Source organism: Coturnix japonica, chromosome 4, assembly GCF_054131305.1.
Source record: "Coturnix japonica strain WE chromosome 4, WE-NBRP24, whole genome shotgun sequence".
NCBI classification, from domain to species: Eukaryota; Metazoa; Chordata; class Aves; order Galliformes; family Phasianidae; genus Coturnix; species Coturnix japonica.
This window is the reverse complement of record NC_140666.1, coordinates 63,330,232-63,340,928: the sequence shown is the minus strand read 5'-3', so window position 1 is coordinate 63,340,928 and position 10,697 is coordinate 63,330,232.

The window sequence follows — 10,697 nt, the reverse complement described above, 5'->3', positions numbered from 1 at the left end:
GCCCCGCGCATGCGCCAAGGGGGGCACGGCGCCTGCACGGCCCGCCCCGACCGCTGGGGCCGGGACCGCCGCTGGGGGGCGCTGCGGCCGTTGTGACGGGGGCGGCGGGAGCGGCTGAGCTGCCTCAGGGAGACGGGGCTGAGGGGAACGGGGCGAGACCTCAGGTACGTGAATCCCCTGTGGGGCAAGGGGTAGAAGTGCCGCTCTGATACACAGGGGCTCGAATCCCGGGGGTTGGACTCGATGATCTCTAAGGTCCCTTCCAACCCGCATGAGACTGTGAGACTGTGATAGGAAGGAGAAGGAATTCGGCATTAATAATGTCTGCCTTGTGATGTGTGGGTTGTATGTGGCTGTTACCCTGCTTCATTACGGCTGCGTGTCACGTCGACGCTCCTGGAATAACGAAGTAAAAGACTAAAAACTTTTCATCGTACGGTGAGTGTTTCTCATATGGTACCATAACCCCTCTGAGGTGGTACAGTGTGAGTGCTGAGGGTGCTAATCACAGAATCACAGAATTATCAAGGTTGGAAAAGACCTAGAAGATCATCTAGTCCAACCGTTACCAATACTTCCCAGCTAAATCATATTCATCAACACAACATCCAAACGTTTCTTGAACACTCCCATGGTCGGTGACTCCACCACCTCCCTGGGCAGTGCATTCCAATGCCTGACCACCCTTTCCGAGAAGAAATACTTCCTAATGTCCAGCCTGAATCTCCCCCTCCACAGCTTAAAACCATTCCCTCTAGTTCTGTCACCGACAGAAGAGGCCAACCCCCAGCTCACTACAATGTTACAATGTTACAATGTTACAATGTTACAAAGAGAGGCCCATTCGCCTGGAAATCAAGTTTAAGACAAACAAATCCAAATTGTTTGTGTTTCTGACCTAAATGTCTTTCTTATCTGTGAGCCTACGCAAACATTTCCTGATGAATCACCTTCTCTAGCTAGCAAGAATAGTCTCTGATCTCAGAGTATCTCCGTTCCCTGCCTCACCTACATTTGGCCTTGTAATGACTGATACCCTAAGATGATTCCTTCTTAGGTAGGCAGATGCTTGCTGTTAGACAAGATAATCAGATAATCTTTCATTAGAAAGAGCAAAATGATTATTCTGCGAAGATTACAAATGACAAAAGAATTAAGAAATTAAGATTTTAAGAGAAGAATTAAGAAATTAACTAAGAAAGTGAAGGCTGAATGAGACTACTATGTAAAGGGGAAGCAAAATATGACCTTTGGACATGCAGTTTGAACTGTGGCTCAGGAGGTCTGTGTTCACTCTCCAGCTTGGCCATAGCCTTCTTTCTTTGCTTAGACTGGAAAATGGAAGCTGAGGTTTGCCCTGTCCTGCAGAAAAGAGCAATGTTTTACACAGTTGCCCATCTTCAGGGACCACATGACAGGGTGAGAACTTGAGATGAGTTAACATGAGTTCACCAGGCAGGTGTGACATCATACATCTTCTTTCTGCTACAGACACAGAATTCCCTACAGGGACACTGGTGCTCCACAACTTCTTTAGGATGTTACAATATCTTTTTCAACTCACATTGGCAAGTCCACCTTTCTTTATGCCTCAGGTCTCAGTGCTGCTGAGTATCTGGAAGATCTCACTTGCACGTGTAGCTATGCTTTGTGAACTTCTAAAAGCAGAGATTGCCTCTTCCTATACATTTTGTACTGAAGTTGGCCTCTGAAACTCCATTATTGGATAGGACATAAAGGAGCAGCTGTAATAAAAATAGCAGCACAAAAAGCCCAGCATGGATACTTGACCAGTCACCAGTACTGGAATCTGATTATTGCTTTCAGCACTAGGAATCCTCCCCACCAGCATTTTTCAGCCAGTTCGTACATTGCAGATAGGAAGCAGCATGAAGCTCACATGGAGAGATCTACATCATTAATGCCAGCTCAGGTCTTTCACAAGGAACTCCCAAAATGCAGCTCAGAAGAGAACCAGCCCAATTATCTTGCTGCTGGGCGTGCTTTGATGAGAATAGTAGAAAAGTTAATGATTTCTTTCTTTTCTTTGACCCGGGTTGGAAGGGACCTCAAGGATCATGTAGTTCCAACCCCCCTGCCTGGCAGGGCTGCCAAACATACACATTTACTAGATCAGGTTGCCCAGGGCCCCGTCCAACCTGGTCTTGAACACCTCCAAGGACGGGGCATCCACAACCTCCCTGGGCAGCCTGTTCCAGGACCTAACCACTCTCCTAGTGAAGAACTTCCCCTTAACATCCAACCTAAATCTTCCCTCTTTCAACTTACAATGATCGGAATGTGAATTACGTTTGGTAGAGTTTATTCTACTAAGTATAATGTTACTAAAAGCTGCGTTGGTTCAGCTCACAGCAGAAGTAACAGTTACCTTCAGCATCCAAAAGTTGGGTCAATCTACTGAACATGGGTGTAAAATGAATTAATACTGCTCTGCCTAGAACACATTAGGATTTGCAAATGAAAAGAACATTTATAGATGATATGTAATATGTTTTATTTTTCTTGGAATTGGCATTGCCATTATCAATACCGAATGCCCAGAATAACCTGTGCAGCAGGCAGAACTATGTTGTCAACTAAAGGTATTCTGTCACCATCGAGTTGGGTGTCATGCAAATCCTCCTCTAAGAGGAAGCTAGAACCCTCCCTTTGTGTTTGAATTATTTCACAGTGGGGTTTGTCTGGTTGCTGTTCCTGATGAATGTGAAGATCTCTTACTCTTCTGCTTCCTGCAAAGTAGCAATATCAGCACAGTCCAGGAGGGCCCTAGGAACTGATTCATTTCATGTGGTCTCCATCAATATACAGCATTATCGACACCAAAATGTTACATAATCGAGTCTCGAAAAGTAAGGAAACTTAAAAAACCTCATTATCTGTAAGAGCACCTATAGAAGATTACTTTTGCACTTCATGTTGATGAACATTGCAAGCAAGTTGTAATTGCAACCAGGCAATGTTTTCATTCAGGTTTTCCTTCCTTATTTTTACATCCAGAGCTTCATTGCTGTTAGAAGAAAGCCGACAATGTCACACTTTCACTTGACGCTCAGAACTGGCACTAAAAGTGGCTGCAATAAGTGGCATTTATTGCAAATACCCACTAGTGTGTGGTGTGCACTGAGTTTGAGAGAAAATGGGTTAGGAAAAGAAATCACATTTAGCAAGAAATCGGCAGGGTAATTTTATGATAGCATAACTACCACATTGTGAAATTATTGCTAAATAATTTTATCATCTATTTAATGTCTGAGAATTTTACAGTGTAATGATTCTGTTTTGAAAGCAGCTGCTTTCAAATGCACATGCTTTCAGATGCTGCACAATGTGATGCTGTTGTAGGGAGCATCAATCAAGTAGCACTGATGATGCACAAGAAAGTGCACAGTAAATATAATTTTGCAGTGAGTTCTCAGCTTGGATCCAGTCTTTCCACCCTCGTTATTTAGTTGATTGGACACGTAACTGCTCACATGATTCAGACTGATCTCTGGTTCTTCATAGAATCATTGAATCTTAGAATCGCTCTGTTTGGAAAAGACCTTAAAGATCATCAAGTCCAACCATGACCTAACCATACTACCCTAACTAACAACCCTCCGCTAAATCATGTCCCTGAACACCACGTCCAAATGGTTTTTAAACATATCCAAGGATATGGGGAGCCTATTCCAGTGCTTAACAATCCTTTTGGTAAAGAAGTTTTCCTGGTATCCAACCTAAACTTGCCCTGGTGCAATTTGAGGCCATTTCCCCTCATCCTGGCACCAGTGAGAAGAGACCAACCCCGCTCTCACTGGAAGCACCTTTCAGATGTTGAGGGAGGGCAATGAGGTCTCCCCTCAGCCTCCTTTATGCCAGACTAAACAGCCCCATTTCCCTCAGCCTCTCCTCATATTCTCCAGGCCCTTCACAAGCCTTGTTGCTCTTCTTTGGAGCTGCTCCAGCACCTCCAGCACTTCTGCAGGTTTGGTACTTTGTCGGCTTCCAGAGAGCTGCTAATTCACAAATTTTATCCAAATCAGAACAAGAGTCCTTAGGATTCACTAATATGCTCCCACCAGACCAGATACCTCACCAATCTGTGGCAGGTTCTGCCTTCCTTGTTGCAATAAACCAGGCTACAAAATCCCCAGACTGTCCCCTGGGAGGAAGCTGCAGTGATGAGAAACAGACGCATCCTCCTGTGCACTGAAGGACCTATGGAGGACAAAGCTGGCGTAATCTGTGAAGCTCAGGCTGCTCAACGAGCAGATGTGAAGTAACGCTGCTATCACAAAACACAACTTACTGTCTTATCATTGGAATCTGAGGGCAAAGAAGCACTGTGCATCAATTCGTTCTTGGTGGCGCTGTTCTCTTGTAAACTGTGTTGTTCTTTGCTATCAGTGAGGACTGTTAGACAGCTGACTGGACAGCTAAGAGTGTATTTGCTCCCTGAGTACTTTACTCCCTTGGTGTAATAGCTGACACTGATGGATGTTTCCTTCATTTTGGAAGGCAAAGGTGAGCGTGGCACAGACTAATTCCTGTGACGCAACGTGCATTCATTGGCAGTGACTAATTATAGCACAGGAAAACTACTGGGTTCTCCCCTGCTGAGGACAGAGTACATGCTCTCTGCAGCACGACTGCGCTCCGCTCTGACTTCTTCCTGTGTCACTGACACCACAGTAAAACAGCAGCTTATCATTCCTCCTCAGGCTGCTGTGTACCTGCAGCTGGAGATTCCTCAGTCTGCCTCCCTTCTTCAGGGCTAGCTCCAGCTAAGCTCCTGCAGGTCAGCTGTGGCTCAGTGCACCTCCACATCTATGTAGCTGGCTACTGCCTTGAAGATTTTAAATGACTTCCTCACTTACCCTTTATCATACTGTTGGAATTCTCTATGAGTCCTGCACTTGACCCCAGTACAGGGAGCTATGAAGCTGGTAAAGTACATGCATTTTTTAAAAACCAGTTTACATTCTCTTCTAATCAGCAGTGAAAGCAGCTGCCACAAAAAGCAGGCGATAGCCATGCCACCTCAAAGCTTACAAGGTTTAGCTATTTCACGGGAAATGCAGGCCTAATGAATATAAAAGGTAGAAGTTAAATGGAGAATGAAAAAGAAATCCACAGTAATTAAGAGGCTTTCATCTTGATCAGCATGCTAGGAGAGCGCTCCCCATACATCTATGCATTGTCCTTCATATTGCCTGTCTGATTTGTTACTGTCAAATATCCTAAAGGATGTAAGGAGGAACTTATCATTTAGTCTCCAAAAGCCTCTCTGCCTAATTAGAGCAGTGTTTGTTTTTCTAATATGGGAACTGAGCAGAGATTGTAAAATGATGTAACAGGGCTTCCGAACATTCAGGAAGGACCAACAGATTATCTCCCATTTAAATTAGTATGGCTGGACAAATGGGCATCTCTAGATTCCGCTACCAAATATTTAAACCAGTATTTTTCACAGGGTTTTTTTTTTAATCAGATGAACCATTACTGGATGTGGAGAGAAAAAAAAAGGAATTGCAACCCTCATTGTCTTCATAAAAAGGAACTGACATTTATTGGCTGTAAAAGTGACAAATCATGTTGTATTTCCTGAGAGGCTGAAGAGCATGCTTGACCTTGAAAAAGAAGTTCTCAGGAGCGGGGAAGCCAGGTTCCCTTTGCTTTATATTATGCAAAATTTTCACTGAGGTGCCATCATCCGACTGTGCTTCATGGCTACTGTGTGTGTCACAGCCCACTCACTCAGAAATACTGCTGTGATCCATCCCTGTAACCATGATGATGAATAGTGTAACAGCTGGCTAATTTCAGTACTGGTGATTTACAGTCACCAGCAATATTTCCCAAATGACAAAATGACAGCAAACTAGAATAATATTCCTTCCTTCCAAGAGCCGAGGTTGCCTGTAATTACCTGGATATTTGAGGTCTAAGCAAGCTCTTGGATGCTTTAATTGGGACATACCAGAAACTGAGAAGATCAGCCAGATCTTTAAAAATGAGATTGCTCAAAAGGACAAAAAAAGGGGGGGGGGAGGAGGGGAAGTAAGTCACAGCAGCACAATACTTGGCTGGTTAAATCCATTGTCTGAATATGCAGCGCATACTCCTGTCAGTTCAAAGACAGAATAAAAACCACTGAAGTACTTCTGTGGAGTTTCTTGTTTATTTAAATCACTATTACACGTTTTGTCAATAGGGCATCAAACAATTAAAGCTCTGCAACGTACCAAGTTATGTAATTTTGCCAGGGAAACATAGCCCTATTTTGTATGAAATAAAGAAAAAAAGTCTCTATCTGAAAATATAAAGTCAATCTGCTACCTTGTCTGAAGCATAACATCTGTTTAGCTAGAAATACACAAAGCATTGATCAGAAGGACTGCCTTTAAAGCAGAGTGGATGGCTAAGGCAGGTAGTCTGCTGAAGTTTGATGGGTGGGCTCAAGCAGGATCCCAACCCCTGGACTTCTGGAACTGCTGGTGGTCTCTGGAAAGCACCCTGTCTTGGCTAAGAGGAAGGTGTAATTATTTATGCTTCAGTGTAAAGCGCACTATCAATGTCCTGATTAGCACAGGTTAAATAATTTCCTGTACCTAATCAAACAATGACATTTGAACTTAGAATGCAGCAAGCCAGATGAACTGAAGCCTGCACTTCAAATCAGCCAACCCAGCACGTTCTGAAGTCTGACCAGCCTTACCTATACTAAGGAGTCATTAAATATGTCACCTAGCCTCTCTGAATAATAAACATTAATCCTGTACATCTTACTGAACATTTACTTCATATTAGGTAAATTGTTCAAACCATTTGACAAATTCAAGCACTCCTTAAGGACTGTGGTTTGCTATGTATGTTTGCATCCTAAAAGAAGCATCAGAGGAGCAACTGAGTTAAGGTGGTTTGAATCTGACTAGCAATCACCTCAAAGTGATCAAAAATAGCCATATTTTGGCAGGGCTACAGACAGTCCTTTGATACTGTGTATGAATAGTGATAAATATTCTTCAGCAGTTTTAAGACATACCACTGCTTAGTTCTCCGCAAGTAACATCATGAACTTTATGTTGCCAAAACTTTCTTCTTGTAAATTAGCTCTTGTTTTTTCCCAAGGATTTCAAGGAACAGGAAAATCTTCAGACTATATTGTCACTGCAAGACTAAGGAAGTTCTAAGCAATGAAGTGTTAAGCAAAATCCTAAAGGCCAAAAGATGCAAGTCATGAAACTTTAGCACACCGTTATTCAACAAAGCACTCGAGTTTTTCACTGAGACTGTGTGGACTTAATGGTTAGAACTTACAACTCCTTGCAAATAGCAGCAAAAGCTTAAAATAATGTTTTTCCCCACCGCATAGCAGTGAGATAAAAAGCACTGCTATACAACAGAATAGTGCAATGGTTTGGAAATAGTTTCAGTGAGGATATCAGAGAAGCTGTTGAGAAAGAATGGCTGATGAAGTTACTAAGCTGGCGTACAAAATAGCTTTCTATATTCCTTAGAAAGGTAACCGCTGCCTAACGCATTGGCCTTGGGCTGGATTCCAGATATGAAAGGGTTTTGCTATGTCTTCTTCCCAATGTAAAGAGAAGTGGTGGGCACAGAGGTAGCCAGAGAGCTGAGCACATGAAGGCAGTAGCTATGACCTTGCCATCTTCTGTGAAGAGGAGAAGCCCCCAGCTATACAGGAAGAGCTGCTGGTCTTTGGTACTTAACACACAGGTTAGATGGAACCCACTGATATCCCAAAGCTGCTATTTCCCCACTACCAGGCATTTGAGTTGGCAGGCTCGGGTTTTTTTGGTTTTTTTTTTTTTTTTTTTTTTTACTTGTTGCATTAAAAATAAGCAATCAAGCTATCTTATTTTATCAACTTTTTTTCCCCCTGTGATCTTATTCCTCATGGTCTCCACTGAATCACAGGACCTCAATAAGGTGAGTTTTGCTCAGACTAAAAAGAGATTTGTCTGCAAGCGTAGTTTATGATAATTAGGGGAAAAACAAGTTGGACGGGATGCTGAAGAGAAAATTGAGGCCTGGTAATACCAGCAAGCAGGGAGAGCTGTTGTTGTTTTTCGTCTTCTCATTGTTTTGTTTTTCAGCAATAGAAGCTGTTGTGTTTTGCTTCCTCAAAACAGGAACTAATAATGACCTACCGTATGGACTAATATGAAGGGTGTTTTGCTTTTGTTGAAGCATTTTTTGTTTCCTGAAAAAGAAGACCCTTTTCCTCTTGCATATAATGAAGGGCTGGAAGTGGAATGCTGCTTGGTGTGTGTGTGGGGGGGGCTTGGCAGCTCCTCCTGTTTCTAAGACAGGTAGAAAAGTATGCTGGAACTGTAAAAACGACAGGTCATTTTACAGTAGAAGTGAAAAATCTGACATTGATGTGCAAGTAAGATACACTGAGCTATAAACAAAGACTGGAATGCTTTTCCCTCGAGTCCTCTCTGTCCTGAGAGAAGTGCTGTATCAAGGCAACCTCCATTCGTGCTTGCACTGCTGGACCATCACAAAGCAGCTGAAAGCAAAACTGCCTTCAGAGGTTGTTGTCCACGTGGCTGCACAGGACCCTGCAATGCTGTGCTAAAAAAGCAATCAAATTCAAGTCAGCTTCCATATTGTGGGTATTTTCTGCAAACTGCTCATTACCTACCGCACCTACTGGCCGATTTTGCATAATAAACCTCTGAACATTTAACTCGGCTTCACCAGTGTATAAGCATCAGACATGGCAGACATGGCGCTACTCAACCACTTCTGAGGATCAGCTTCAAAAATCACATTAAAATGAAACAAACCCAAATAGGCCGGGTAGTCCCACACTAAGTTGCCACACCCATTCATATTCAGCATCCATCATCTGTGCCTCTTGTATTTTACATTACTAATGTGAGGCATCTCTGCAAGTAGCATTACAGTACAGTACTGAATGAGAAACTCATTATATATGGCACATAAATACAGTAAGGTTGCAAGGCCTTAGTTTACATAAGTATTCCTACTTAAGTAAAAATTCTACTTATTTTATTCATTTCCAAAGCTGAGGGGAAACGACATGATCCTCACCTTAAAGTTTGAAAAACAGGAGGTGAAGGTGAGAAGTGTAATGTTCTCCCAGCAGGACTGTGTGCTGTGACTTGCAGAAATGGCCATAGGACTCTTTTTCACACCTTAACAGTCATTATTTGTAGTTCATTTTCTCAGTTGTATTTAAAGGTAAATATTTAAATTGATATATTTGTAACTGACATCACTGAGCGTGATAAAATATGCATCTAAAGAGGTATTCTAAAGCAATATATGCAGATCTGCTTCTGAGCACTTACAGTAGTGACTGTAAAGAAGGACGGTACAAAACACTGGTGGATTTTAACACATAACTGCTGAGATCCATGCAAACACAACTTGATTTACCAAATTAATGTTGTATTAAATGAGAAGGGCAAAGTACACACTTTCAGTAGGATGCCTGTGCAGTTCTTTATTCCTTTTTTAGACAGCAAGGCACCGATCACAAATCAAATGTCTTTATTATATATGGAGTCACGTTGGAGGTCGTTAGCCTCAAATAATAGTTAGAAACATAGTGCTGAAATGTTACTGAATACCTGAAGCGAATGAGAAAGAATAAAGAAACTGTAAACAATTTAAATGGCAGAGACAGCGTCTGTGTCAGAAATACAGCTGTACTGGTGCTTGGATGAGCATCCCAGCACTGTATAACCTACACCGGGTAAAGAACTGTGTTTCACAGCGCTATTCCTGATTACGGTGGTAAGAACATTAATAGAACAGTTCGGGGCTGCATTTCATAAGGATTAAGATAGTACCATGAAATGTGCAGAAAGTGAAGGAGCTTTATAACGTGCCGCCTCCTCCGGGCTAGTCGTAACTAACACACAAGGCAGCAAATAACCGACAGCAGCGTTATCAGGCCATTATAACCAATTCGTTGTCGGGTCATCGTCCCTCAACCCGGCCCTTTGTTCCAGGGCCGCGGCTCCTCCACGGGACCCTCCTTCCCCTGCAGGGCCCTGCGGTGCCGCTCGCAGCACACAGAATCACAGAATGACCCGGGTTGGAAGGGACCTCAAGGATCATGTAGTTCCAACCCCCCTGCCTGGCAGGGCCACCAAACATACACATTTACTAGATCAGGTTGCCCAGGGCCCCGTCCAACCTGGTCTTGAACACCTCCAAGGACGGGGCATCCACAACCTCCCTGGGCAGCCTGTTCCAGGGCCTAACCACTCTCCTAGTGAAGAACTTCCCCCTAACATCCAACCTAAATCTTCCCTCTTTTAACTTAAAACCATTTCCCCGTGTCCTGCCATTGTCAGCCCTTTCGAAGAGTTTACTCCCCTCCTGGGTGTAGGTTCCCTTCAGGTATTGAAAGGCTGCAATAAGGTCACCCCGCAACCTTCTCCAGGCTGAACAAGCACCACGAGCCCGGGACAGGTCCGCCTTATTTCATGTTTCTGTACAGGAGGGGCAGCGCTTATTTCTGCAGCAGCGCAAGGACACCGTTCTGAGGCGGCGCTTAGTGCTCCCCCGCGGAAGGATACCGCCGCGTCATAGCGGCGCTGTACGCCCAGCCGCGGCCATTTTGTGCGCGTAGAGCTGCGCCGCGCAGGGCGGCGGTCAGCAGGCAGTACGGGGGGGGGGCGGCGCAG